Here is a 27,092-nt window from a genome sequence, read left to right on the forward strand (position 1 = left end):
TTATAGACTTATGTATGTTGAACCAGCCTTGCATCCCCGGGATGAAGCGTGCTTGATCATGGTGGGTAAGGTTTTTGATGTGCTGTTGCAATCGGCTTGTCAGTATTTTATTGAAGATTTTTGAATCTATGTTCATCATGGATATTGGCCTGAAGTTTTCTTTTCTTGTTGAGTCTCTGCCGAGTTTTGGAATCAGGATGATGTTGGTGTCATAAAATGATTTGGGAAGAATTCTCTCTTTGTGTATTGTTTGGAATAGTTTCGGAAGGAATAGTACCAGCTCCTCTTTGTATGTCTGGTAGAATTCAGCTGTGAACCTGTCTGGACCTGGGCTTTTTTTGGGTGGTAAGCTCTTAATTGCTGCCTCAACTTCAGACCTTGTTATGGGTCTGTTCAGGTTTTGGCTTCTTTCTGGTTTAGGCTTGGGAGGAGGCAAGTGTCCAGGAATTTATCCATTTCTTCCAGGTTTATTAGTTTATGTGCATAGAGTTGTTTGTAATAATCTCTGATGATGGTTTGAATTTCTGTGGAATCTGTGGTGATATCCCCTTTATCGTTTTTTATTGCATCAATTTGGTTATTCTTTCTTTTTTATTAATCTGGCTAGTGGTCTGTCTATTTTGTTGATCTTTTCAAAAAACCAACTCCTGGATTTATTGATTTTTTGAAGGGTTTTTTGTGTCTCTATCTCCTTCAGTTCTGCTCTGATCTTAGCTCTTTCTTGTCTTCTGCTAGACTTTGAGTTTTTTTGATCTTGCTCTTCTAGCTCTTTCAGTTTTGATGACAGGGTGTCAATTTTTTATCTCTCCTTGCTTCTCATGTGGGCACTCATTGCTATGTATTTTCCTCTAGAGACTGCTTTAAATGTGTCCCAGAGATTCTGGTATGTTGTGTCTTCATTCTCATTGGTTTCGAAGAAAATCTTTATTTCTGTCTTCGTTTCATTGTTTATCCATTCAACATTCAAGAGCAAGTTGTTCAGTTTCCATGAAGCTGTGTGGTTCTGGGTTAGTTTTTGAATTCTGAGTTCTAACTTGATTGCACTGTGGTCTGAGACACTGTTTGTTACGATTTCCATTCTTTTGCATTTGCTGAGGAGTGATTTACTCCCAATTATGTGGTCAATTTTAGAGTAGGTGTGATGTGGTGCTGAGAAGAATGTATATTCTGTGGATTTGGGGTGGAGAGTTCTGTAAATGTCTATTAGGTTTGCTTGGTCCAGGTCTGAGTTCAAGTCCTGGATATCCTTGTTAATTTTCTGTCTGGTTGATCTGTCTAATATTGACAACGGGGTGTTAAAGTCTCCCACTATTATTGTGTGGGAGTCTAAGTCTCTTTGTAAGTCATTAAGAACTTGCCTTATGTATCTAGGTGCTCCTGTATTGGGTACAGCACACTGATGGGTTTTGGCTTTTTATCCAATTTGCCAGCCTGTGTCTTTTGATTGGGGCATTTAGTCCATTTACATTTAGGGTTATTATTGTTATGTGCGAATTTGAAACTGCCATTTTGGTGCTAGCTGGGTGTTTTGCCCTTTAGTTGATGCAGATTCATCATTGTGTTGATTCTCTTTACCATTTGGCATGTTATTGGAGTGGCTGTTACTGGTTGTTCCTTTATATGTGTAGAGCCTCTTTCAGGAGCTCTTGTAAAGCTGGCCTGGTGGTGACAAAATCTCTGAGTACTTGCATGTTCACAAAGGATTTTATTTTTCCTTCACTTATGAAATTTAGTTTGGCAGGATAGGCGATTCTGGGTTGAAAGTTCTTTTCTTTAAGGATGTTGACTATTGGCCCCCACTCTCTTCTGGCTTGTAGGGTTTCTGCTGAGAGATCTGCTGTGAGTCTGATGGGCTTCCCTTTGTGGGTAACCCGACCTTTCTCTCTGGCTGCCCTTAGTATTTTCTCCTTCATTTCAACCCTGGTGAATCTGACGATTATGTGCCTTGGGGTTGCTCTTCTTGATGAATATCTTTGTGGTGTTCTCTGTATTTCCTGAACTTGAATGTTTGCCTTCCTTGCTAGGTTGGGGAAGTTTTCCTGGATGATATCCTGAAGAGTATTTTCCAGCTTGGATTCATTCTCTTCGTCGCATTCAGGTATGCCTATCAAACGTAGATTAGGTCTTTTCACATAGTCCCACATTTCTTGGAGATTTTGTTCATTCCTTTTTACCCTTTTTTCTCCAGTCTTGCCTTTCTGTTTTATTTCATTGATTTGATCTTCGACCTCTGATATCCTTTATTCTGCTTGGTCAATTCCGCTGTTGAGACTTGTGCATGCTTCGCAAAGTTCTCGTGTTGCGTTTTTCAGCTCCATCAATTCACTTATATTCCTTTCTATTTTGTCCATTCTCGTTAGCATTTCGTCCAATCTTTTTTCAAGGTTCTTTGTTTCTTTGCATTTGGTTAGAACATGTTCTTTAAGTTCACAGAAGTTTCTTACTACCCACCTTCTGAAGTCTGATTCTGTCATTTCATCACACTCATTCTCCCTCCAACCTTGTTCCCTTGCTGGTGAGGAGTTGTGATCCCTTGTAGGAGGAGAGGTGTTCTGGTTTCGGGTGTTTTCATCCTTTTTGTGCTGGTTTCTTCCCATCTTTAAGGATTTATCCACCTGTCGACTTTGTAGTTGCTGGCTTTCAGATTGGGTCTCAAATCTTTCAGATTGACGTTCTGTTTGTTGATGACGAGGTTATTTCTGTTTCTTGGTTTTCCTTCTGACAGTCTGGGCCCTCTGCTGTAGGTCTGCTGAGGTTCACTCCAGGCCCTGCTTGCCTGGGGTTCACCTGCAGTAGCTGCTGAACAGTAAGGGTTGTTACCAGGGAGCTGCTTGAGGAGACGGTCTCTTCTTTATAGGAGCTCAAATGGTGAGCTGTGAGCTCTGTTGTTCATTCAGAGCTGCTGGGCAGGTACGTTTAGGTCTGCTGCAGCAGAACTCTTTTTGTTCCCAGGTGCTCTGTCCCAGGGATTTAGGGCTTTATGAGTTTCGGTTATGCTGCTGCCTTCTCTTTTTTTTTTTTTTCCTTCAGAGCTGCCCTGCCCAGCAAGGAGGCAGCCTAGTCACTGTCTGCCTGTAGAGGTTTTGCTGAGCTGCTGTGGGCTCCGCCCAGCTGCTGAGTGAACTTCCCTGCAGTCCTGTTTATATGGGTGTAGTTAGAACTGCCTTGGTGATGGTGGCCCGCCTCTGTTGAGGCGGAGTCTCTCTGCAGTGGCGGGTTGCCTTGGCAACGGTGGGCTGCCTCAGCAATGGCGGGTTGCCTTGGCAATGGCCGGCTGCCTCAACATTGGGTGACTACCTCCGTAGGGGTGGGCTGCCTCGGTAATGGCAGACGCCCCTCCCCCACAGAACTGGACTGTCCCGGGTTCAACTGCGCTTGCTGTGAAACTCTCAATCCAGAGTTTCTGGTTGCTGTTCTTTTGTGGGGGTGGGACCAGCCTAGCCTGATCGCCTAGCTCCCTGCCTCAGAGCCTTTTTTAAGTTGGTGTTCCAGTCGCCTGTTGAAGAGGTGCCGGGGTCTGTTTGCTTTCCCCTGCAGCCACTCACTGCGCTGGCTTAAACAGCAGCACTGAGGTTTGTGGCGCTTTTTTTTTTTTTTTTTGCCCTGGAATCTACTGTCCTGGTTCCCTGCTCAGTCCCCTTTTTATTTTTATTTTATTTTATTTTTTGAGACAGAGTTTCACTCTTGCTACCCAGGCTGGAGTGCAATGGCATGATCTTGGCTCACCGCAACCTCCGCCTCCTGGGTTCAGGCAATTCTCCTGCCTCAGCCTCCTGAGTAGCTGGGATTACAGGCACGCGCCACCATGCCTAGCTAATGTTTTTTGTATTTTTAGTAGAGACGGGGTTTCACCATGTTGACCAGGATGGTCTCGATCTCTTGACCTCGTGATCCACCCGCCTTGGCCTCCCAAAGTGCTGGGATTACAGGCTTGAGCCACCGCGCCCAGCCTCAGTCCCCTTTTTAAACAGACGAATGGGCGACTTCCCGTGGCTCCAATCACCAGCCAAAAGGGCACCCGGACCAGTGTATTTTGTACGGAGAACCACTGCTCCGGGGTGCCGACAAAGCAGTCGCATGGGGAAAAGCAGCGGCGCTGGCCGGCACAGCCGCGCTGGCCGAAACAGCTGCGCTGGCCGAAACAGCTGCGCTGGTGACCTGTGGAGCTCCTCCGCCTGGGAATTTCCTAGTCTGTGGGCAATAAAAATGCGGCGTCCACTCACCCTCTGCGCTTTCACTGGGAGCTGCAATCCTGAGCTGTTCCTAAACGGCCATCTTGGATCCTCCCTCGATTGTTTTTTGTATTTCTCTGAGGTCAGTGGTAATGTCCCCGTTGCCATTCGTAATTATTTGGATTTTCTCTTTTTTTTACTTTATTAGTCTAGCTAGCAGTCTATTTTGTTAATTTTTTTCAAATAATCAACTCCTGGATTCATTTGTACTTCATATTGTTTTTCATATCTCAATTTCCTTCATTTCAGCTGTGATTTTGGTTATTTCTTGTCTTCTACTAGCTTTGGGGTTGGTTTGCTCTTGCTTCTCTAGTTCTTCTAGCTGTGATTTTAGGTTGTTAATTTGAGATATTGCTAGCTTTTCGATGTGGGTGTTTAGTACTATAACTTCTTCTCTTACCACTACCTTAGCTGTGTCCCAGAAGTTCTGGTACGTTGTGTAGTTGTTCTCACTAGTTTTGAAAGACTTCTTTATGTTTCTCTTATTTTACTATTTACCCAAAAGTCATTCTGGAGAAGGTTGTTTACTTTCTGTTTAATTATATGGCTTTGATCAATTTTCTTACCATTGATTCCTATTTTTATTGCATTCTATTCTGAGAGTGTAGTTGGTATGATTTTTTTTTTTTTAACTTCTGGAACTGTTTTATATCTGGCTGTGTGGTCAGTGTTGGAGTATATGCCATGTGCCTATGAGCAGAATGTATATTCTGTTGTTTTGGAGTGGAGAGTTCTGTAGATGTCTACTAGGTCCATTTGGTTAAGTGTTGAGTTCAGGTTCTGAATATCTTTATTAATTTTCTGCCTTGAGGATCTGTCTAATCCTGTTAGTGGGGTATTGAAGCCTCCCACCATTATCGTGTGGGAATCTAAGTCTCTTCATAGGTTTCTAAGAACTTGCTTAATGAATCTGGGCACTCCTGTCTTGGGCACATATGTGCTTAGGATAGTTAGGTCTTCTTGTTGACTTGAGCCCCTTACTGTTATGTAATGTCATTCTTTGTCTTTTCTGATCATTGTTGGTTTAAAATCTATTTTGTCTGAAATTAGGATTGCAACTCTTGCTATTTTCTGTTTTCCACTTGCTTGGTAGATTTTTCTTCATCTTTTTATTTGGAGCACATGGGTGTCATTACATGTGAGATGGGTATCTTGAAGACAGCATGTCACTGGAGTTTGCTGCTTTATCCAGCGGGCCACTCTGTGCCTTTTATTTAGGGGCATGTTGCCCATTTACATTCAAAGTTAGTATCGATATATATGGATTTCATCCTGCCATCATGTTGTTAGTTGGTTATTATGCAGACTTGTTTGTGTGGTTTCTTTATAGCGTCACTGGTCTGTGTACTTAGATGTGTTTTGTGGTAGGTGGTAATGGTGTTTCTTTTCTAAATTTAGTGCTCCTTTTAGGAGCTCTTAAAAGACAGGTCTGATGGTAACAAATTCCCTCAGTATTTGCTTGCCTGAAAAGGATCTTATTTCTCCTTAACTTATAAGGCTTAGTTTGGCTGGATTTGAAATTTTTGGTTAGAGATTTTTTTTCTTTGAGAATGTTGATTGCGTTTCATTTGAAGCTGACCTGCCCTTTCTCTCTAGCTGCCTTTAACATTTTTTTCTTCATTTCAACCTTGGAGAATCTGATGATTATGTGTCTGGAAGAGGTTTAATTGACTTAGGATTCTGCAGGCTGTACAGGCTTCTGCTTCTGGGCAGGCCTCAGGAAACTTAAACAATCGTAGAGGAAGGTGAAGGGGAAGCTGGCACATCCCACATGGCTGGAACAGAGGAAGAGAGCAAAGGGGGAGACGCTACACACTTTTAAACAACCAGATCTTGTGAGAACTCATTTACTCTCTGGAGAACAGAAAAGGGGAAATGCATCCCTATGATCCAATCACTTCCACCAGTCCCGTCTTCCAACACTGGAGATTACAAGTCGACATGAGATTTGGGCAGGAAAATGCATCCATATCAGATGATATCCTGAAATATGTTTTTCAAGTTGCTTGCTTTATTCCCGTCTCTGTCAGAGGTGCCAATGAGTCATAGATTTGGTCTGTTTACATAATCCCATATTTCTTGGAGATTTTGTTCCTTTCTATTCTTTATTTTTGTCTGATGGTCTTATTTCAGAGAGCCAGTCTTCAGGCTCTGAGATTCTTTCCACAGCTTGGTCTATTCTGCTGTTACTACTGCAATTGCTTTATGAAATTTTGTAGTGTGTTTTTTTAGCTCTATCAGATCAGTCTGCTCTTATATGGTTTTATTGTGATTCTTAAATTCCTTTGATGGGGTTTTGATGTTCCCCTGAATCTTCATCTTCATTCCTATCCACATTCTGAATTCTGTTGCTGTCATTTCAGCCATCTCAGCCCAGTTAAAAATCCTTTCTGGAGAACTAGTGAGGTTGTTTGGAGGAGTGAAGACACTTTGGTCTTTTGAATTGCCTTGTTCTTTCTATTCTCTGTGTGTGGGTGTTTCTTTTTTTTTGTTTTTGTTTTTGTTTTTTTTGGTGGGGGGAGTCAAAGTTTATTTTTTAATTAATGTTATCAATTAGAAAAACTCTATTTTTTAAATTATACTTTAAGTTCTGGGGTACATGTGCAGATTTTGCAGGATTGTTACATAGGTATACACATGCCGTGGTGGTTTGCTGCCTCCATCCCCCCGTCACCTACATTAGATATTTCTCCTAATGTCATCCGTCCCCAACCTCCCTACCCCATGCTATTGCTCCCTTGGCCCCTCACCCCCCAACAGACCCCAGTGTGTGATTTTCCTCTCCCTGTGTCCATGTGTTCTCATTGTTCAACACCCACTTATGAGTGAGAACATGTGGTGTTTGGTTTTCTGTTCTTGTGTCAGTTTGCTGAGAATGATGGTTTCCAGTTTCATCCATGTCCCTGCAAAGGAAATGAACTCATCCTTTTTTTATGGCTGCATAGTATTCCATGGTGTATGGGTGCCACATTTTCTTTATCCAGTCTATCCTTGATGGGCATTTGGGTTGGTTCCAAGTCTTTGTTATTGTGAACAGTGCCACAGTGATCATACATGTGCATGTGTCATTGTAAGAGAAAGATTTATAATCCTCTGGGTATATATCCAGTAATGGGATTGCTAGATCGGTTTCTATTTTTAGATCCTTGAGGAATTGTCATACTGTCTTCCACGATGGTTGCACTAATTTACACTCATGTGGGTGTTTCTTTAACTGTGGTGTAGATTGAGCACACTCAATAGACTTCTTTTCTGGATGTTTTCAGAGGGCGAGGTTTTGTGCAGGGTCTTTGTCTATAGCTGAATTCTTGTTGGTTTCACAGGTTACGTTAGCCGAGTATTTTTGATGTTGAAGTTTGGGGTGTGATCCACTAGGTGGCGCTTAAGCATGAGGTCAGTAGGCTCTTTCTCAGCCACGTGCTCCTCTGTATTCTCTCACAGTTGCCTCCCCTTGCTCCCTCTCAATGCTCTGAAAAGTGTGGGCTCCTCTCCCACTTGAGTGCTGGCTACCAATCACAGCTTTGCACTCCCAGACTGCCTACCGCAACTCTGGAGCAATCTTAGGCTTTATGTTTCCTCCCCAGCTTGGAGACAGCAGAGGAAGGAACCTAAGCAGTGTTTGTGGCTGAGGGTCTTTCAGTTGTCTCCTGGGGCTCCACCCTAGAGGGGTGCAAAGCTGCAATCAGTGTGATCAGCCTGGGATGGAGCGGTTGCACTGTGGGCCCAAGCTGCAGGGGCTGCTTGGTGACAAGCCGTGGTTGAGTGAGACGCGTGGGAGACATACTGGCTTCCTCTCCTTAGGGCAACTGCAACTTGCTGCAGGTGTGGATAAAGCACCAGGGTCTTTGCTCCTTCCCCAGTCTGAGGGCAGCAAGGTCAGTCCCCTGAAGAGACAGTGGCAGAGGGGCTTCTGGTTGTCCCTGGAAGCTCCACCTCTGAGAAACACAGAGCTGCTGCTACTGGGGATGTTCAACCATGGGGTGGGGCGGCTTCCTTGCTGGCCTGAGCTGGGGCCCCGCTTGTTGGGGAGCAGATGTGGAGGACTCACTGGGAGGAGAGACTGTGTTTCTCTCTCTATGGTCACTGTGGCGTTCTGGAGCTCGCGGGTAGCCCTCAGGCTCTTTGTTTCTTCCCCAGACCGGGGGCAGAAGGGGCAGAACAGCTGCTGTGGCCGTGGCTGAGGGGCTATCGTTCGTCTCTGGGAGCCTCTCCCCAGGGACGCTCGGAGCCACTCCGGTGGGTGCGCTCAGCCAGGGCGGCTGTTCTGCGATTCTGAGCTGGCGGCCCTGCCTGGTGGAGAGGGGGGCGTGGGGCTCCCCAGGAAGAAGGGCTGCACTCCTCTCCGGATGGTGGCTGTGGTGTGCTGGAGGTGCCAGCCCTTTGTTCCTAGGCTGACTGCGGGATTTCCTCCTGGGAGAAACGCTGGGTGGCCTGACCGAAGGGTCCCGCGAGGGAGGGTGGCTGTGCTGGCGGCCCCATCTCGTGAGAAGTGAGGGTGGGACCACCATAGGAGGGGAGGAGTCCAGCCGTTTTTCCGTGAGTTGGATGCACTGTGCTAGGGGTCCGCACCACCCCTGTCCCCGCAGACGTTCTGGGCTGGCCCTCCCTCTGGGAGCTCTGCCCCAGGGAGGCACGAAGCTGCCACTGGCCCGACTGCCTGGTAAGGGTGGGAGTGGGGAGGGCTGCGGGGGGCGTCGGTGGGGGGGCGGTGGGTACAGTCCCAGGTTGAGAGGTCCTACCCAGGGAGGAGAAATGGGATGGGAAGCCCGCGTAAAGAACAGTCTGAACGCTTTTCTGTAGGGCAGCGGCACTGTGCTGGGGGCCAGTCAGTCCCATGTCACCTTGGACTTTCCAGTGCCTGAAGGCAGCAAAGCAAAGGCTGCAAAACAGCAAAGATGGTGACCCACCCCTCCCTCAGGGAGCTCCCTCTCGGGGAGGTATGGAGCTGCTGCCACAGCCACGTGTGGTTGGAGTCCCAGGCCAGTGGGTCCTACCCCGCGAGGTGCCGTGGAAGTGAAGCCTGCACACCGTCTCCGTTCAGCCCCTTGGATTCAGCCCCTTTCCTTTAAGGGAGCCTAACATACCCCTTTGCCGGAGCTATGGCTACTAATGCTGGGCTGCCCTGGGACGCCGGGCTCCCAGGACCCTGAAGAGTAGCTCTGCCCAGACTCCACCTAGCTTTGTGTGTCAGACTGAGCCCTGGTGAGTGGGTTCATGAGGGGACCTCCTGACTCCAGGGTTGCCAAGGTCTGTGGAAGAAGCGTGGGTCCCTGGGGTCTCTTATTCATTCACTGTTTCCCGTGGAAGGGGGGCCTCCTGTGGCTCCCTTCCACTCCCCTGTGGGCAGTTGTCTTGCCTTGCTCCTCTCTATTCTCTGTGAATTAAGCTATTTCCTTGATGAATCCCGGTGTGCACACCTGGATGTTTCCAGCACACACTAGTTGCTTCTAGTTGGCCATCTTCTGTCATTCTTTAAGATTTTAGTTTTCAATGTTTGTTTTGGTATATAGAAGTAAGATCGAATTTTGTGTAGTGACTTTGTATCCCGAGGCCTTATTAAACTCACATGTTAATTTATTGTTTCTTTTTCTACGTGGACAATCATTTATGAATAGTGACAGTTTTATTTCTTCCACGCTGTTCTGTATATCTTATTTCTTTTTCTTGTCAGTTACTCTGGCTGAGGCTTCCTGATAGTGAATAGGACACATAAACGTGAATATTCTTGCTGTGTTCCCAGTTTTAGCTTGGAAACATTCAGCTGACCCCAAGTATGATGTTAGCTTTAAGTTTTCTGTAGATGCCTTTTAGGAGGTTGAGGATGATCTCTTCTATTCCTGGTTTGTGAGAATTTTTATCATAATGAATTTGGATTTTTTTCAAATGTTTTTTCTGCATCAATCGGTATAATCGTGTGATATTCCTTCTCTAGATCTTTAATATGGTGGGTTACATGATTGAGTTTCAGACATGAACCAGCCTTGCATTCCAGGGCTAACGCTTCCTTGGTTGTGGTGTGTTATTCTTTTTGTACACTGCTGGATTCAATTTACTGCTATTGTGTGGAGGATTTTTTTTTCGTCCATGTTTATTAGAGAATTTGGTCTTTAATTATCTTTGCCTTGTACTCTTACAGGGCAGTTTGGTATCAGAGTAATGACTTCTGACTTCATCAAATGAGCTAGTAAGTATTCTCTGCTCTTCTATTTTCTGAAAAAGAGTTACGTAATTTGCATGTTGCTTTTTAAAATGTTTGTAGAATTCACCAGTGAAAATATCTGGGTCCAAAGATTTCTTTTTCAGAAGGTGTTATTAATTTGATTTCATTGAGAGTCATAGAACTATTCAGGTTACCTATTTCATCTGGGTGATTTTTTTAGTTTGTGTTTTTTGAGCAGTTTGTTCATTTCACCTCAGTTGTCAAATTTATGTGCATAGAGTTGTTGGAAGTATTCCCTTACTGTCCTTTTGATATCTGTGTGGTCTATAGTAATGGTCCCTCTTTCGTTCTTGATATTGTCAATTAGTGTATTTTCTCTCTCTTGTTAGTCTTGCTAGAAGTTTATCAATTTCATTGATCTTTTCAAAGAAGCAGCCATTTGTTTTACTAATTTACTTTTTTTTTTTTTTTTGCTCTCAATTTCATGGATTACTGCTGTTTATTTCCTTCTCTCTTCTTACTTTGGGTTTATTTTGCTATTCTTTTCCTAGTTAAAGAGGAAAACCCTGTCAAATCTTAAACTGTGTGTTTGAAGCATTTATTTTCTTTGACTATAAACATTTAATTTTGATTTCACCCAGCACTGCCTTAGAGGCATATCACAAATTTTCTTGTGTTTTATTTTCATTTTCTTATAGTTAAAATAAAAAAAAAATTCCTTGAGACTTCCTCTTTGAATCATGGATTATTTTGAAGTGAAGTGTTGGGGATTTTTCTATTCTCTTTGTTACCAATTTCTGATTTAATTCTATCATGGTTAGAGGTCATACTTTCCAGGATTTCCATTCTTTTCATTTTGCTAAGTTTTATTTTATGACTCAGGAGATGGTGACTATTCCATGCATACTTGAAAAGAATGTGTATTTCACTATCCTTGTGGGGAATGTTTACTATATGTTAATTAGACCAAGTGGATTAGTGGCGTTGTTTAGTGCTTCTATGTCTTTGCTAATTTTTTTCATCTACTAATTGTATCTCTTACCTATAGAGTAGTGTTGAAGTCTCCAAACTGTCTCTTCACAGTTATGAAGTCTCCATAACTGTGGCTTTTTCTATTTCTTTTTCAGTTCTGTCAGCTTTTTTTCAAGATCTTGAGGCTGTGTTGTTACTTGTATATGCATTAAGGAATATATGTTTTCATGGTGCATTGACACTTTTGTTGTTGTATAATGCCCCTCTTTATCTCTGAAAATTTTCTTTGTTATAAAGGTTCTTTGTATGATACTGATACAGCCATGCCATTTAACATTTTTTTTTTTTTTTTTTTTTTTTTTTTGAGACAGGGTCTCACTTTGCCACTCAGGATGAAGTATGGTGGCACAATCTTGGCTCACTGCAGCCTCGACCTCCCAGGCTCAAGCAATTTTCCTGCCTCAGCCTCCAAAGTAGCTGAGACTATAGGCGCCTGCCACCATGCCTGACTAATTTTTAATTTTTTTATAAAGACAGGGTTTCGTCATGTTGCCTAGGTTGTTCTTGAACTCCTGGACTCAAGCGATTCACTCCCTTCAGCCTCCCTAAGTACTGGGATAACAGATATGAGCCACTGCACCTCACCCATCCTTTTACTTTTAACCCACCTGTGTCATGATGTTTGAAGTGAGGTTCCTCTGTATAGCACACACTTGGATAGTTTTGTTTTTTCCTCCTAACAATCTCATTCTTTTAATTGGCTTGTTTAGACCATTCACAATTAATGTTAGCGTTGATATGTTTGAACTTATGTTTACCGTTTTATAATTTGTTTTAAATTTGTTCTCCATGATTTTTGTTCCTTTGTCTCCCCTTTCCTTCTTGTTTTGGGTTATTCAAATATCTTTAGTAACCTATTTTAATTGTGACTTTTGTTTTTGAAGACAGTGGTGTTGGTTTTTTTGAAATCTTGTCATAGGAAATATTGTTTGTTGATGTTTAAAGAGTTTCCACTCCTCATTATTGGTTTGGTAATAATAATAACAATAGCAGCAGCTATGATATAATGGGCACCTGATTTCATCTTATCATGTCACTGAATTTTTTGTTATCATTATCTTTATTGGTTGCAGAAGATTCCATCATTTGGATATGATATTTTGTCTAACCTCTTCTTTGATATTGGACGGATATTTCATTTTAGGGTTCCGCTGTAATAAATCATGTTACAGTGAACATCTTTGTATTTTGGATTTTTTCTCAGAGTATTTTTAGGCTTGGAATAAGTGCCCTTTCCATATCTAATCTATAATCTTTATAATAATGCTGCGAGGTTTTAAGATTTGTTAAAACTGTATAGCTAAATCAAACTGAGATTTGAAGGGCATAAATATCTCACTCAAGGTCACCTTAATAATAATGGGAGGAGTCAGAAAGCCAACATTCATCTGGCTCCAAAGCCTGTGCTCTTTCCATGGTAACCTTCACAAATTTGGCACATATGACTTCAATGCCCAGAACTTCCCTAATGGTCGTTGGTCAGTCTATGAAATTACCTGACTGTTAAAATGATCGATGTAAAACACATTTTGTATCATGACAGATAATCCATTTTTCCTGAACCTCATGACTCATGTGAGAAAGGCCTTTTGTTCTTTGTGACCAGGAAACCCACAGGTCACAACACGTGAGTTAAGATTACCTGGTGATTTGTCCCCAGCTTTAGGAAATACTACACTACTAGTTTGAATCTACTACAGATAGTTTAGTTATCTTCATTTGATAATGCTTCTTTTCTTTTGCTTCAGATGGTATATCCCAGTGTTTTTTGTGCTTCATTGTTAAATCGGGATTGTATATTGAGACAGTGGTCTGTTGTTTTAGTTTTCATTGGATCATAAAGCTCCGTAAAGAATGGATGGTGTGTATTTGCTTCTGGTGCTGTTAAGTCCTTGGACTCTTCCAGTTGATGTTTTTATAGTGTCTGCTGTATTTATTATGTGTGTGATTCTTGTGTTACCACAAGAATCCTGTGTTACCATTTATTGTAAATCAGATTCTTGCTGTTTGTGTTGGGTGTTCAGGCTCCAAGACAGATCACTGGCATGTTATAGCTACAACTACACACCCTATAAATCCTGCATTTTCCAAGAACTTTGAGTTGTGTAGCAGAGATGGTCTATTAAGCCACTTAGATACCAGGAATCAATTTTATTTTGCTAATGATAATCAAAAGATGGTTCATTTATCATGAGGCATATATTCGAATGTGATCATCTGAATGTGTTCTGCCCTATTAAAGCAATGTTTTAAATGTTTACAAGGGGAAAGAAAACTAGCATTTGTTGAGTATGTACTGATAGAATTACTTTACATGTACTATCTTCCATAATCCTCTCCATGAGTCTGAAAGGCAGGTACTTCTAACATATTATTTTACAGATTTTGAAATTCATGCCCAGAGACATTAACTCACGCCAGCCCATAGAGGTACTGATATACAGTTTAAGCTAAATGACTCCAAATCCTATAAGCACTTCTAGCAGAATATCTGCCCCCCCATCCTTTCCCCACCCTGGCTGCCATCGGTCGTATATTTCCAATGAACTTCTGCCTTTTCCAATTATTTTAGTGACTGACTATAGCTTTGCTTCTATTCCATAATACTAATAATTAACAAAGAGAAAATAGTATAATGTTGAAGAGCACAGACTGTGGAGCCAGACTATCTCTGTTCAAACTCCAGCTCCGCTATTTATTGGCTCTGCAACTCTGGGCAAATAATTTAACTTCTGTGTGTCTCAGTTTCCTCATTTGATCTGTGGGGGATAAGAACAGTACCTAGAGGGTTGCTATGAGGACGACATGAGTTATTATTTGTAAAGGTCTTAGAATAGTGCTTGCTGCATTGGGGGTCCCATTCATAAATGTTTTTCAAATAAGTAACATTATTTCTAATTTATTGTGTATCAGATGCTTCACTAAGCATTGTAGATATGATACAAATATAAAGGTGCTTCTGTTATCATCTCCATTTTGTGAATGAGGACGCAAAGGCTTAGGAAGGGTAACAACTAGCTCAAGATCATACTGGTGGAAAGCTCACTGCGTAAAACTTCCAAAGTGAATACGAGAGAGCAGAATAAAGCTCACTCACAGTTCTACCACGTAGAGATTATTATTGCTAACATTTGGATTATTTCCCTCATTTTATGTATATTATTGTAGATTACTGAAATCATATTGAAGGTATCATTGTCTATCTTCACTTTCTTTCATAACATTATTTTAAAATTTTTTATCTTATGTTATTGAATCTTTTTGTTATCATTAACGTTAATGCTTGCAGAATATTCCATCATTGGGGTTTGATGTTTTATCTAACCCCTTCTCTGATGTTGGACATAAATTTTATTTCAGGGTTGTATGCTAATAAATCATGTTACAATGAACATCTTTGTCTGCATTTTGGGCTTTTCCTCAGAATATTTTTAGGCTTGGAATTACTGTGCCAAATAATCAACATGTTTAAGTCTCTAATAAACAAATAGGCTAACATTTTCAAAGGAGCCTAACAAAAAATTATAAGGAAAAAATGTAAAAAGAAACCATTCAGGTTCCCAAGATGTAGGTTTTTTAAAATCAGACTTTTTCATTTTAAGACAATTGTAGATTTACATGTATTGGTAAGAAATAATACAGAGATCCTGTATACCCTTTGTTCCATTTTGCTCCATGGTGACATCTTGTAAAACTAGTAATCTATGACAATCAGCATAGCTCATTGATACAGTAAAGCTACAGAGCATTTCTTCTTCTTCTTTTTTTTTTTTTTTTTTTTTTTGAGTCTTGCTCTGTCACCCAAGCTGGAGTGCCATGGCGAGATCTCAGCTCACTGCAACCCCTACCTCCCAGGTTCAAGCAATTCTTGTGCCTCAGCTACCTGAGTAGCTGGGATTACAGATGCCTGCCACCATGCCTAGCTCATTTTTTGTATTTTCATTAGAGATGGGGTTTCACCATGTTGGCCAGGCTGGTGTTGAACTCCTTGACCTCAGGTGATCTGCCTGCCTCAGCCTCCCAAAGTGCTGGGATTACAGGTGTGAGCCACTGCTCTAGGCCAAGATACAGAGCATTTCTGTCACCTCAAGGCTCCTTCACGTTGCCCTTTTATAACCTCACATGCTTCCCTCCAACCCCCATCCCTGACCCTTGGCAATCACGAATCCATTCTCCATTTCTATAGTTTCATCATTTCAAGAATGTGATATGCATGAAATCATAAAGTATACAATTATTTAGAATTGGCTCTTTTCATTCAACAGTATTCTGGGAGATTCATCCAAACCGTGTGTGTCAATAGACTGTCTTTACTGAGTTGCCTTCCCGGTGTGGATGTACCACCATTTGTTTAACCACTCACCCACGGAAGTACATCTGTGTTGTTCCTGGTTTTTGGCTGTTAAGAGTAAAGTTGCTATAGATGTTTGTATACTGGTTTTGCATCACCATGACCTTGGCTCTCGTTTTTGCATAGACCTGTAAGCACTTGGCTGGCAACTTCTCAGTTCAGTCCACAGCGCCTGCTTCCCTGGAGCTCTATGGAATACATTAACTTTCGGCCGCTCCAAGCTCTGGATCCTATAGACGCTGCTCACGCCTTTCTCAGGGCCCACCCTGCATGCACTGCACACACCGTCTTGGAGGCAAACAGCAGCAAGTCAACCCGCCTGCAAGTGGTTCACTCATGGCTCTCCACCTCTGCCTGCCACCCCATCTTCCTCAGCTGCTCCCACATGGCAGGCTGTTGTCACAGGTGGCCTGTGCTCAGCTCTCAAGTTGCACACCGCTAACCCCTAGCTGGTTTCTCCCACAGGAGGAGAGCTGTTTCCTGCCACCAGCATCCGCCCCCTTGTTCCCTGTTAGCATCCTCCTTAGGTCTTTTCTCTTCAGCCAGTCCAGGCTCACTTCTTTTTGGTGTTTCCTTCAACTTAGGGACTTGGGTTTTCTGTACCCATAGTGGGGAGCATTCTGCACGTATATGGGATGACAGTGGAACACCCAGAGCTTGTCAGGTTCATCTCCTTCCTGCTAGCTGGCAACTTGTTCAAGCTAAAGTTCATTAATCTTCAGACCCTACAAAGAATCAGTAAAGTGCCTTTACATAGCGTACTAATACTGAATTAAATGAAAGATTCAATAAATGACGAATTTCTTGAAAGCATCAAGGAAATGTCCTGATAACACAGATCCCAGCTACATCCCAGGGTTCCACCCTTCTGCTGGAAACTTGGCCCGTAAGCCCTGCAGTCCTTCTTGGCTGCTAATTTTCCAACCATGGCTTTACACCTGTTTCATTTTACAATATTTATTGGGAAAGCATTTTAGCTGCTTATTATAGTCAGATATCATCCGTGACAAGCCATTTTCCTTGAATTAGCCCAGTGAGAAATATTTCTAAAGGCGTTAAATGAAATCATCCAGACGCTTCCCGGGGCCAGCTGGATGAAGCAGCCACGTTCAGCTCCCCAGGCTTGAATACAGAGTGGTTTATGTTTTCAGTTTGCTCCAAGCCGCAAAGCTGCTGCTAATTCTCCCACTAATAAATGGGGCTTTAACAAATTCTACCAAGTAAAAGTAACAGGAGCATTTACAACTGTGTTTTCAGTAAATTAGATGAGATAATGTAGTGCCTGGTGCATAGTAAGCACCCAATAAATGGTAACTATTGTTATGCTGGACACTACACCAACAACAGTTGTGGGAAAATCACAGCAAAGATGAGGGTCTGGGGAAAATATTTTCAAAGGTTGGTAGAAAATAAGGTCATAGAAATAATTGCTTGAAGGGTTAGGAATTAGGAAAATAGGCCAGGTGCGGTGGCTTCCACCTACAATCCCAGCACTTTAGGAGGCTGACATGGGAGGATCCCTCGAGCTCAGGAGTTTGGGACCAGCCTGGACAACATGGGGAAATCCCATCTCTACAAAACGTACAAAAATTAGCTGGCTGTGGTGGCGGGTGACTTCAATCCTAGCTACATGGGAGGCTGAGGCATGAGAATTGCTTGAATGTGGGAGGCGGAAGTGTCAGTGAGCCGAGATGGTGCCACTGCACTCCAGCCTGGGCTATGGAGTGAATTCTGTCTCAAAAAAAAGTTGTGGTGGTGGGGTGGGGGGCGGGGGGAATAAGCAAAATAATGCTGAAGAAAGAAAATTGAAAATTAATTTTAATTTTTTAATTAAAAATTAAAAGGAAAACAGAGGAGTTAGGAGAATCGATAGAAAGTGACATAGGCAATGTGCATTTCGTGATGTGTTTAAAAACGTAAGCTATGAGCTTCCGCATTTGTCCTGGAAGATCTCATGCACTTAATCAAATCACATTGTCTCAGACTGGGGTTCCTATAACTGACATACACCTAAGCAACATTTCCGACAACATGTGTAAGGAGAAAATTGTGATCATTTCCTTCCATAATTATTTCAGAGGTTTTTGAGTGAATGCAGAAATCCCCACTGAAACTTGAAGTCATAAAACATGTACTACACAGCTCTGAGATTCTATCTTGGCTGTGAAATACCATCTGTGACATTACCAGGATGCCTAAACTGGCGGGACGTGTAGAGAAACTGTTGTTAACTCCAGGATCAGGACCCTTTTCCCCAAATATCTTTTCTTGGCTTCTTGATGTCACTGTTTCTTTGCTTTTGTTATTAAATATGAAAACATTTATCTTGGTCAGTCTTAAACTAAATGAACAGCCTTGGTTTTAGTAATGCCTGCTCAAAGTATTGCTATATTAACATTAATTTCAGATGTGCCAGTCTTGTCATTTGAGTTGATAAATCTGGAAATAGAATTTTAGAGCACGATGCCTCTTGGTGATTATCTTTTGTTCTGGGCTGAATAGAACACTGATTCTTACACAGCCTGTGAGCAAGAACAGGGTGATTTTGGTGGCAACAAAATGTGTGTGAGTTTTCCCAGCCAGCCATGTGAGGTCCTCAGCTGAGTGAGAGCAAGATTGAAGGACGAGCAAAATGAAAGAGGTTAACCACAGCACAGCATTTCAGTGGGGACTGCGTTAGAGGTGGTAGCCGTGAGACAGGGCCAGCTGACACTCTGACGCGCCGCAGCAGCTGGATGAATGAGGGTCATGAGAGGATGAATTTGGAGCTGATTTTGCCATAGGTCAGAGATAACAGAATGGCAGAATGTGTCTCCCCATCTCCAGCCAGCGAACAGGTGGCAGTCTTTTACTCTAGCAAAGAGCTAGAAACAAATGTTTTTGCATCAGTACAAAACCGTGGAGGTAGTTTAAGGAATTTTTCAATAACTAGATCTTGAGGGAGGCAGTTGCAATAAAGCAGGATAATTAGCAGACTTTCCTAGGTAATATATTCATAGGACAAGGAAAATCCTAATATACCCCTTGAATTTATTGGCTGGCTAGAGCCAGTTATATTTACATTTTAAATGTAAACTCACAGAAAAATTTCAGTAACTACTTTTTAAAAAATAGGGATACAAATAAAGAATGACAGCAAAAATCCGTCGGTTTTTTTTTCAGAAGTTGGCACAAAAGCGGTAATTTATGAAAATAAAAGATATTTGTAGTTTATCCCAGTGGTTTGAAATTAACACAAACATCTTTTAGACATATCCTATCATAGCAACATAAAATTTAAAACAACTTCCTTGCTTCAGATTTAGAAGCAGTGCTTAAACAGAATTGCTAATTGACACTTAGTGAAAAAAAAATTATGGTGTATTTCATTTTTTGTTGCAATAAAACTGGTTTAAAATAATGAGGCTCATGAAGGATATGACCCGGACCATAAAATGTACTTATTAGAGTTGTTTGATAAATCGCGAAGGGAGATTCTCACCTCTTAATAAGTGTAAGACACTGCCACGTGAGAGCCAGACACAGACTGGGTGTGGCAAGGTGTCCTGGTGGCATGTGGGCCCTCTCTCTCTGCAGGTGTTGGAGAACAGCGCATCTCTGAATGCCCATCCTCCCTCACTTCCCCTGATCTTTAGTGTCCAATCTGGTGTCCAGACACAGTGAAGCTGGATGTCAGGGCAGGAAAACAACCTAACCAGGGATTCTATCTGGGTTCTCTCAGACCCTGAATATAGGACCAGCATCCCCAGGCTTACAGCTTCCTGTAATCCAGCTAGAAATGCTCCTCCCAGGGTCACCCCAGTGCAAGAACCTCATTTACACATTCATATGCTCATTCGTTTTTTGGCTTGTTCATTCCCCAAATGTGCCTTGAGTATCTACTCAAAAGAACACAGCAGATATGGTCTCCACCCTTCTGGAGCTAGCAAGCCAGAACAGGGAAAGTGTTAAATGCATTGAGGGTAACTACAGAGCACATGGGAACTCTATACAGTGGGAACATGGCAGAGAGGAAGACTTCAATGATGAGGGATTCTCGAATCCACAAAGGATGGGGACACCTGAATCCCCTAAAGATTCAGGGGATGGGACACCTGAATCCCCTAAGGGAGCTGTAAACCCAACTAGAGTGTTTTACTGACCACAGGCACTACTGTCAACAGGGTTATGAGCCAAGAAACTACCAGCCATTGCAACCTCAAGGAGCTATGGATGGGCTGAGGGCCCAGTAGATGATCAGGGACTCAGGGGCAGGTCAGACAGGCTGCAGAGGTGGGACCTTTAAAGTCAGAGTCAACAGACTAAGATTATAGCAGGCCCATCTTTTGGATGGGGTAACTGGGCAGCCAGCCTAGGCATGTAAAATGTCTGTCTTTAACAATATCCCAAGGGTGCAATAGACGATGTCAATAGTATGGCCTCCTTTCGAGTGTGTCTCCCAGGGCAGCCCTAGCATTGGCTGAGTTGCCTGGGAGCCCCAGACCTTTCTGTCAATGGCCTGACTATAGTGCTATACAGTGGGTGCTATCATGAATGGGTTTCATTTGTTTCCAGAACAAAAACAAGATAACTAGTTGCACCTCAGCAGCCTTGGTTCAGGGAGCGTCTAAGACCTGCCACAACACTGGAAGCTCCAGCAAATGTCCAGAGAAGCAGGCAAGGGTGATGCATCTGAGGACCCCGTCCCTTGTCATTATCATATCACATAAGCCATCACTTTTCTGTCATACAGTTGCCTTCCTAGAAAGAAACTACGGAAGACAGATGAATATGAGAGATGAGGCGTTTTGCCTGAAAAAGAATTTCATCCTTAGAGGATGGTTCACTTTAAGGAATTGTACTGAGATTATGGAATGGAGTAAGCTTTTTTTCCCTCCACTAGCTGGTGAATGGGTCTACTCGCAATCCATCAAAAAGCCATGTTTCTTCAAATGTAGTTAAGTAATTTATGACCCCACAATTTGCATAATGGAATATTATGTATCTATTTAAAATAATGATTCAGGTCTATATTTAATAACTTAGAAAGCTGTTCATGATACAGGAGAGTGAAAAGGCAAGTCACAGAACTTTATACTTTAATTCTACTTATATAAAACTGTGTGTGTGTGTTTGTACTCAAGCATAAAAAGAAGTCTGAAAATATGTTCACCAAAATCTTAACATGGATTATCTCTGAATGATATTAGACGATTTCCTTCTCATTTTCGCCTTCACACTCTTCTAGATTGCCTTATGTTTCTACAGTGAGAATGCTTTGTTTTTTAGGAGCTAGGTTAAAAAAAAAACTTGTTGGTAATCCACTTTGAAAGTGGATTTCTTATTTACTGAATTCCTTGCAGATTATTCTTTTTCTTGGATAAGAAGCCAAAATACTCTTCAGGGATGCATTGCCTAATTGAACAGCTTCAGCATAGGAGTTTTTATCTCTTGCTGAGGGGCTACCTGGTAACTTCCTACAGCCAGCCATCCTGTGTGAACTAGAACTTCCCCATACAAAGAAACTATCCTTCTTTGACATTATTGGGGCAGACCCTCTGGAGTGTTGGAAAACACTGGCTCTCCCGATATCCTTGTAACTGAATTTCTAGGAGAAAAATAATTCATGAAAATCATTAATATCATTTAATTTATTTAAAGTACAAAATAAAGGCTAAGTCATCAAAAGAAGAGGTGAGGATTTGAAGAATACTTTTCTCTGGGTAAGGAATGACAGTAGATTGGGTTGAATTTGCTTCCTAGCCCATTCACGTTTATTATCAAGAATTTGGAGGTCAGCGTCAGACCGTAACCCTTCCGATGAATATTGCATACCAAGCTGTCAGCAGCCGGTGTTTCACAGAGCCTTGCGTGAGCTGGTGGTGCAGCACAAAGACCTAATCCAAATCAGAATAGAATGAAGTCTGTGAAAGCACCATCTTCCCTCTCTCGGCCTGGGTAGCAGAAAGCACATTTATCCAGTGACAAGAAAACATTGCGTGCCATGTCCACCGTGCCGATATCCTGGTATAAAGTAACAGGATATTGGAAGGAAACGATTTTTTAATCTGAAACGTGTTTAGAGTTTCTAAACTTGGTTTAGCATTTGATGATTGGATTTTCTAGAAGAGACACAGGTGGATTCAAGTCCTGACAGTACACCGGGCATATGGAGAGCTATTTAAGAACAAATGCCTGCTCTGGCAGTTCAGACGTAGGTCCTGGCTCACTCTCCAACCCCAAACCCTCCCAGTTTCCTCTTTGCTGGCTTGTCTCCGGCTGTCCCAGGCTCCAGCCACACCAGCTTTTTTCCTGTTCCTCAAGCACACCAAGCATGATCTGACTTAAAGCACTTGCTCTTTCCTTTCCTTTGCCTGGATCTTCTCAGCTCAAACATCACCTAGCAGGGCCACCTTCCCTATAAAGATAGCACCCCACTCTCTGTGCAGTCACTCCTACATGAGCTTGCCCCTGTTTTATTTTTCATATAGCACATCCTCCCTCATCCATGGTATATTTGCTTATTTGTCTACCCCCACCAGAATGCCAGCTTCATGAAAACAACTATTGTATGTTTTGTTCACTACAGCGTCCCTAGAACCTAGAGCAGGGCCTGGCACGTGGTAGATACTCAGCAGGGTTTTGTCAAAATGAATGGATAAATCAATGATGGAACTCACTCTACCCAATGGGTATGTTCCAAGTAATGGTGTACAAGTTAATTGTGAGTGGAAACGTTTTAAATGCACTAAGAAAACGTTGTTCAAATAAATCCTATCTTTAACCAATTCTATAAAAGGAATTATAATTCCCAGCTTGCCTTTTGGTTTAATCTGAGTTTTGGAGTTAGATTTTCCTGACAGACAGATCCACCTCGAATGTGGCTACGTGCATGATGGAGAACATTCCAAAGGTCATCTGGGCTTTCTATATAAATGGTATTGTGACGAGAGTGCTCACTACTTCTGCATCTGTCTATTGGCCCCTCACGAAGACCAGTCAAACTGAAGGATGGGAAGGAGGAATGATATTAGAGTATTAACAGCCAGTATGGCCCACATCTTCTGCCATAGCAGGGCTTACCCCTTTAGTTGGTGGATCTTGGGTAGGTCTAGGAGCTTCAAGGCAGCTGGGGCAGCAGCATGGCACAAGCTGCTGCCTTGAGGCTGGCTGTCAGCTCCAGGGAGTAGAGCTTTCAGATCGCTCAGGCCGTATGCAGATGGATTTCCCTGGTAAGTGCCAAAGTCCTGGATCCTCCACTTGGCTGTGAGGCTCTCCTGGCATGGGCTGGGAGCACCTGGCATGGTCCTTCTCTACTTGGTGGGTGCTTAATTAATGTTTGATCATTACATGCATTATCTGGGAGAACTTGGTGAGAAAATCTAACTTGAAAGTGCTTTTTCATCTGCAGAGGTGCTTTTATTACTGGTACAGTGAGGGTTTTCTCCTAATAGCAGCATGCTAGGTCCAGGGATTTCTTTAAGTCACCAGGACCACCTGTAATCCCAGCACTTTGGGGGGCTGAGGTGGGCAGATCACGAGGTCAAGAGATCGAGACCATCCTGGCCAACATGGTGAAACCCCATCCCTACTAAAAAAAATACAAAAATTAGCTGGGCATGGTGGCGCACGCCTGTAGTTCCAGCTACTGGGGAGGCTGAGGCAGAATTGCTTGAACCCAGGAGGTGGAGGTTGCAGTGAGCCGAGATCAGCCTGGCGCCTGAGCAAGACTGTCTCAAAAAAAAAAAAAAAAAAAAAAAAAAAAGTCTGCCTGGGGCAGATCCAGGTTTTGTGGAACCCAAACTGCTTACGATTTGGGTGGTCCTCTTTAAGAGAACAAATACAAAATTAGGCAGAGAGTCTGGAAAGGGGTCTGGGTACATAAGAAACGTGGAAGCTTGAGCTTCAGTGGTTTGACAGTGAGTCTGGGTGTGCCGACACCCTTGGGATTTGCCTTTATAGGTGACTTCTGGGGCAGGCTTGCTGAGGGCCTGCTTGCTGGAGGAGTGGGTAACCCTTTAGTTGGTAGATCTTGGGTAGGTCTAGGCTCTTCAAGGCAGCTGAAGCAGCAGTGTGGCACGTGCTGCTTGTCCTAAGGAATGGTTGGGGTTACTAATGACGGCACCCCAGTCATCGTAGGATCAAGTCTGGGAAGAGCACCAGGTCTTCTCAGAGCTAGTAGTTTCTCTCAAGCTCTGTAAGATACAGCAGCCTAAAGACAAAAGCATAGAAGACACAAGAGACATCTTCTTGCCTCTATTTGAAGTGGGCTGCAATGCCAGAGAGGGCTGCTGTCACACAAAGGTGGGAACAGCTTGATGCTGGCTGCAGAGATCACCATCTGGGTGTCTTCCTGCCACCTCCCAGACAGCAGTGAAGGTTGGGAGACTTTAGTATAAAAGCCAAAATAGACAAATGGGTTCTAATTAAACTAAAGAGCTTCTGCACAGCAAAAGAAACTACCATCGGAGCAAACAGACAACCTACAGAGTGGGAGAAAATTTTTGCAATCTATCCATCTGATGAAGGTTTAATATCTGGAATCTATAAGGAGCTTAAACAAATTTACAAGAAAAAAACAACCCCTTTAAAAAGTGAGCAATGGGCATAAACAGACACTTCTCAAAAGAGGGCATATATGCGGCCAAGAAATATGAAAAAAAGCTCAACATCAATGATCATTAAAGAAATGCAAATCAAAATTGCAATGAGATACCATCTCACACCAGTCAGAATGACGCTTATTAAAAAGTCAAGAAACAACAGATGCTGGCATGGTTGCAAAGGAATAGGAATGCTTCTAGACTGTTGGTGGAAATGTAAATTCATTCAACCATTGTGGAAGACAGTGCGGTGACTCTTCAAGGATCTAGAACCAGAAATGCACACATATGCTCACTGAAGTACTGTTCACAATAGCAAAGACATAGCGTCAACCCAAATGCCCATCAATGATAGATTAGATAAAGAAAATGTGGCACATATGTACCATGGAATATTATGCAGCTGTAAACAGGAATGAGATCGTGTCCTTTACAGAGACATGGATGGAGCTGGAAGCCATTATCCTCAGCAAACTAACATAGGAACAGAAAACCAGACAACCATGTTCTTATTTATAAGTGGGAGCTGAACAATGAAGAAGACATGGACACAGAGACGGAAACAACACACACTGAGGAGGGGGCTGGGGCAGGAGGGAGATCATCAGGAAAAATAGCTAATGCATGCTGAGCTTATTACCTAAGTCATGGGTTGAGAGGTGCGGCAAACCACCGTGGCACACATTTACCTATGTAACAAGCTGTACATCCTGCACATGTACCCCAGAACTTATGAAGAATAATAGTTGTCCTTTGAGGGGCACAAAAGTGCTGGGGGACTTTATGTGCATTCTCTCTAATTCTTACAGGAACCCCGCAAGGTAAATATCATTAACCCCGTTTCCAAGTGGAATAGGATGGCACGTTTGCTCACAGAACGTGGAGACGTGCAGAAAATGCAGACAATTTTCCCTAGCTGACTTGAACTTTCTTATGAGGCCACACCCTGCGGGGTAGCACAAAACTGACTCTTGCCAATTAACAATGTCTCAATCTCTTCTGGTTTATAGCCTCTTTCCTGTTCCAATAGTCAAGGTTTCTTAAGTTAAATTCCCTATCAGGGCTGTTTTAATTAGTCTTTTAATTAGTCTCTTTTGGATGACTCATTCTCCCTTGATGATCCCATTCTCTTGCAGCATTTCTCACGCCCTGCTTCTTGCCCACAGATGATCCTGAGTGCTCGTAGGATTCCACAGGGTCAGGGATGGGATTTCTGGACTCCGACTGCTCTCTAGCAGGGGAGGCTGGTCTGGTATACTTCAGGTCTGGGTGGCCAGGGGAGGAAAATGGACCCATCGGTCTTTGAGGGTGACAGGTGCCTGGAACTGCCAGGCTCTGGTTGGCTGTCCTGTAGTGAAGTCTGCCCAAGGCAATGACTCGCGCCTTCCTGTCTCTGTGCTGGGGTACATGGAAACTTGTGGATTCCCACATGCCATGTACAGGTCACAAGGAGCCTTGGGCCTTGGGCGGTGGAGATCACACTGACTTGCCACTCTCCCAGTCCCTCTCTTGTGATGATCCCCGGGGCTGGAAGGGGCCATGCTTTCACCACCTCCATGTGCCCTGCAGGTTGTATCCTCCTTGGCATGCCTTACAACTCTGTGATACAGCTCGGTGGCCTTCTGACTTTTTTTTTCTGTCTGTGCCCTCAAAACCTTCTAGAAAGCTATAATTTCCTTTAAAGATGCTTTTTATCTAAATTAAATAGTTGCCAAGGATGTAATTATTGGCATCTTGCAAATATTGATATTTTAAGATAAAACTGTTATATCACTCTTTCAAACTTATCCAGTAGAATCTAAATACCATAATGATTTAATACCCACAGTTCAAAAACCACATGAACAAGCTCTTTTTTTAACAGTTGAAAGCTACATAATGTTTCTCTTTTTCCTTGAAATTGTATTTCCATTTCACTTCTGCAGAACTTTATCCTAACATGACATATTTTCATGCTTGAAAGTCTTTTATGAATTACCCTATCATTCTTCAACAAAAATATGTATATAAGTTGAACATTTTCAATTATGATTTTTTTTGTCACCACAGCAGTCTCTTAGAAAATTTATTATGGATTAAGTTCTTATTAAAATTATTTTTGGTACGTAGTTGATCAATATATAGGTACATACACATACACACTATATATTTTATGGTTAATTATTAAAGATAAAAATAATTGTGCTGGAAATGTGTCTCTTCATGAAATGGATGGGAAAGTTATTATGGCAATTCAAGGAGGCTTTTCAGGCACCAGTATTTCAAAACTGTTCTTTTATTTGTTGCCTGAGGGTTTTGCAACCTAGCAGAATGCTACTTGGCTAGATTGGAGGTGAGTGCCTTTCTCTGCAGAGTAGGGGAAGGGTAGGAGGGGGTCATAGACACACACCACAGGTAGAAGTGGACACTGATTTCCTTATCATGATCTGGACCCAGAGGTGCCTTGGGAAGTGGGAAGCCTCTGCAAGTCTGAAGACCACTGTGTCCCAACTCTGGCTCCCCAGGTATTAAAAGGGGAGTGGTCACACTAGTTCCACCCTCTTTCTCTGGGACAGTAAACCTCACGTAAATGCACAGGCTTCGACAACAGCAAGAAACTCCAAATAAGAATCAGTGCTTTCTCGAGGTCAAGAGATCGAGACCATCCTGGTCAACATGGTGAAACCCTGTCTCTACTGAAAAAACAAAAAATTAGCTGGGCATGGTGGTGCGTGCCTGTAATCCCAGCTACTCAG

Source organism: Sapajus apella, unplaced genomic scaffold (genome assembly GCF_009761245.1).
Source record: "Sapajus apella isolate SASKATOON/1434 unplaced genomic scaffold, GSC_monkey_1.0 scaffold74, whole genome shotgun sequence".
NCBI classification, from domain to species: Eukaryota; Metazoa; Chordata; class Mammalia; order Primates; family Cebidae; genus Sapajus; species Sapajus apella.